A 4,150-nucleotide genomic window follows, 5' to 3' on the forward strand; every position below is an offset into this window, starting at 1 on the left:
TTTTGTTTGAACAAGTGTGCTGGCGATTTCTTTTCGTAAGGTGAGGGACTCTTAAACAAGTCTTAGTAATTGCTCTTGGGGAATTCGGCCTCTTAATTTTGGAAAACACAATAAAATACATGCAAATCTCTAAACCTTGTAGATGACCAATCCTAAACATCAGACATATGGGGAGAGAATGTGAACAAAAGAGGACCCTGCTCAGCTTATAGTTTGAGAAACAGAATTAAAACAGAGACAATGGGATTCTTGCTTTGATCCTTGCTTATGTAGAAACATGAGAATTTGGGAGGATTTCTTCACCCAGAGAACTCCCACAGACTTCCCTAGGAGGTAAAGTAGGCCTGACCATTCATAAACTAGTTGTTTCCAGAAGAATGAGGCATAAACTGTCATTGTTGTGGCTAATTCATATTAACTGCCACTATTAAAAGTTAAAAGCTTAAAAGCAAAGAAAGGGTGGGAAACAGAACTCCTCTTTTGTGACTAGTTACAATAGAAATTATACATAATTTCCCCCTTTTCCCTTTTTAGGAAATTTCCTTGAAGCCCCAGGAAACTCCACCTCTGTTGGGATTTGAACATGAACTGGGGAAACAGAAGGGAATGATTACTTGAGGAAGTTGTGGCTGGAGACCCTCCTTTTCCTCCTGGGTTTTTTTGTTTTTTTTACTAGTTTCTAAGGCATTCCTCTTAGTGAGGGCATCAGCTGGAGTAAACAGTCTTGGAGCATTTCTGAGGGGGTTTGGGAGGTGGGTGTTTTTTCTTCCAGGGAAAGAGAACAATAGAAGGAGCCGACGTATTTAAGCAGTGAGTAGTGGCTCTCTGTTAACAGGCAGCCCTGGTCTCCATGTTTCCACTTAATGACCAACCTTGGGGAGGAGAACAAGATCAAAGTTGCTTTAGGGCAAAATTGCTGACATTCCTGAAATAGCCCCAGATTCCTCACATCCTAATAAGCAAGAATCAAGTTCACTCACTTGTGAAGAGGACCTGCTACAGCCTTCAGTTCTTTTGTTACCTTGACTTTCAGCTCATTGTCCTGTCTGACCTCTTCTTAAGCCAAAGAGTAATGATTGCTGATTTGACCAGTGTTCTCTGCATATAAAGATGTCAGGGGTCAAGATGGGTAGCTACAGAGAATCCAACATTCCAGAAAAAAAAAAGAAGACTCTATTGATGTGGTTAAATATTTAGACGTGTAAAGACAGCCTACACGGAAATGTAATCTGAAAGAAAAATCAAAGAAAGTGAGAATCATAATTGACCTATTAAGACTTGAGAGGTTTCAGAGATGACAACACACTCACATTATCTAAAAACCTAGAACTTTCTCAGGGTACTGGTGGGAGGGTGTGTTACCTAGCAATACCATGTATCAATTTGGAGTCTGAAGTCTCTTTTCTAATTCATCAAGAATTATAATACTTTTTAATAGTCCATAATAACACTGATCGAAGAGTTCCATCTTATATATTCTAAGTTTCAAAGAAGATGTGAAAGGGAGAAAAAAAAAACCACAAAGAATTCAGAGTTACTCAAAATATTAAAATTACTTACAGAAAAATTCTAGCATTTAAAAAACAGCAAAACACATATTAATAAGATACCCTTCTTACATTGGAAATTGTTACAAGCCTTTGTGCAGATATATGTTTTCATTTCCTTTGGGTAAACATCAAGGAAAAGGATTGCATTATATGTACATGTATCAGAAACTGCCAAACTGTTTTTCAAGGTGAGTCTATCATTTTGCATTCCCAAGAGCCATGTATGAGGATTCCAGTAGCTCCACTCCCTAGACAACACTTGGTATTAGTAGTTTAAAATATTGAAGACAATGTTGATTTATTATTTTCTGCAGCTCTTTAACTTGCTCTTCTGATCACACGCCTCAGGGAACCCAACCGTGGCCTAGGAATAGGGTGAGGAACAGATAAGAGGCACTCCTCTGTGGGACCACAGTCTCTCCATGCTCTCTCCGGATCGAGGGCATTGAAAAACTCAGAAAAATGTCCAACCCCTCTCAATGTTCTTCCTTCACTTTCAGCCCCGAAACAAAATTTTCCATGCCTACCAACTCAAGGCAAATGAATGCTAAAAATAATAAGCATTATTCACATTATTGAGTGTTTCTTTTTTTTTTTTAATGTTTTATTTATTTCCAGGAGAGAGAGAGAGACTACGTGAGCAGGGGAGGGTCAGAGAGAGAGGGAGTCACAGACTGAAACAGGCTCCAGGCTCTGAGCCGGCAGTCAGCACAGAGCCCGACGCGGGGCTCGAACCCACGAACCGCGAGATCATGACCTAAGCGAAAGTCGGACGCTTAACCGACTAAGCCACCCAGGCGCCCCTCACATTATTGAGTGTTTCTTAAAAACAGTTACACCAGCTTACCAGTTCTCAATATTGATTGGCCATATTTGGGTGCAAGTGGAATTGTCTACTTATATTTTATAGTCATGAAAACGTAGACAGGAACTGATTTTATCTGTGGTCATGTAACAAGGAAGTGGTTGCTGGACCCAGATACCATAACCCTGAGGTCATCGCTTATAGAAGCTCCAATAAATTTCTGGTTCTGTATTCATCTATTCGGTCAAAGGAAAAATTACCCCAGAGAGGTGATCATCAGTCCATCCTGGTATCTGAATAAAGCAAATGATCATCTTGATCAACATGGCCACATCAGTGGACCCAAAGATTCTGTGTTGGAAGAGAAGTGTCGCAAGGTTTCTAGAAAGTATTTCTTAATAGTAATTTTGTGGCTTTGGGGTAAGATTTTAGCAAGAGAGGCTGTCATGGAATGCTGAGACTTCCAAAAGGTATTTCTGGGAAGTGACTGGGAAGGTTAATGAAAATATGTGTATTTAGTTTTGTGAAAAGGATCCTGACGAGCTCAGTAGGGGGTGTGCAATCCATCAAATCAAGGCATAATCAAAGGCATAACGTGAAGAAATATAATTATAACTTATACCTACTCTTAGAGTCCAGACCTCACACCCTTGCAACCTCCTACTTCAAACTCAAATGAAAATGAAAGCAAATCTGCTGTACCTCAGACAAAGCAGCGTCAGCTTTATGAGCAGGAATGTTGGTGGCGAGTGGGTCTGTGGGGAAGACTTAATTGTACCACTGAAGGACTCCACTGAGTAAACCAGTCCAAGTATTATAGAATCCAGACCGAGGCCCTGTTAGTGTAATGCTCCCACTGATTTCCAGAAACAGAATAATCTACCAGGGGAGAAAATGTTGTTTCACTCACTGAGGCTATGCTCCTTGTTGATTACAATACAATCTTCACATACCTGGAGATAAAGATAGATGACACATTTATTCTCTTTCTTTTAGTAAATACTATACTCTTTTTTTTTTTTTTTCTAAATTTTAAGTAACCTCTGCACCCAACATGGGGCTCAATCTCACAACTCAGAGATCAAGAATTGCATGGCTTACTGACAGAGCCAGCCAGGTACCACAATAAATACTGTACTCCTAAGAAAATAAATGTCAGGGCACCTGGGTGGCTCAGTCAGGTGAGTGTTTGGCTCTTGATTTTGGCTCAGGTCATGATCTCAGGGTTATGGGACCAGGCCCGGAGTCGGACTCCATCCATGCTGACTGTGAAGACTGCTTGGGATTCTCTCTTTTCCTCTCTCTCTGTCCCTATCCCACTTGCTTATGCTCTCTCTCTCTCTCTCTCAAATTAAAAAAGGAAAAAAAGGAAAGAAAAGAAATCTCTACTTTTGATCCAGATTATCTTTCTGTTCTAAAAGACAGGTCGAGGGCTATAAGACATGATTTTTCACATTCCCAAGAGCCAGGTACCAAAAATTAAGCTCTCAGAGACAAGTCTCGCGGTTGAGTGGGTGGCTCAGTCGGTTAAGTTCCGACTTCGACTCTGGTTATAATCTCACAGTTCATGGGTTCAAGCCCCCTGTCAAGCCCCCTGTCGGGCTCTGTGCTGACAGCCTGTTTCAGATTCTGTGTCTCCCTCTCTCTTTGACCCTCCCCTGCTCACACTGTCTCTCTCTCTCTCTCTCAGAAATAAATAAAACATTAACAAAAAAAAAGAAACAAGTCTCAGGGGAAAGGGCGAAGGGTTGTGGGAAGTAAGAAGGAATGTGCCTCACTGAGATCACATTATAGG

The sequence above is a fragment of the Crocuta crocuta genome, unplaced genomic scaffold, assembly GCF_008692635.1.
Source record: "Crocuta crocuta isolate KB4526 unplaced genomic scaffold, BGI_CrCroc_1.0 scaffold162, whole genome shotgun sequence".
NCBI classification, from domain to species: Eukaryota; Metazoa; Chordata; class Mammalia; order Carnivora; family Hyaenidae; genus Crocuta; species Crocuta crocuta.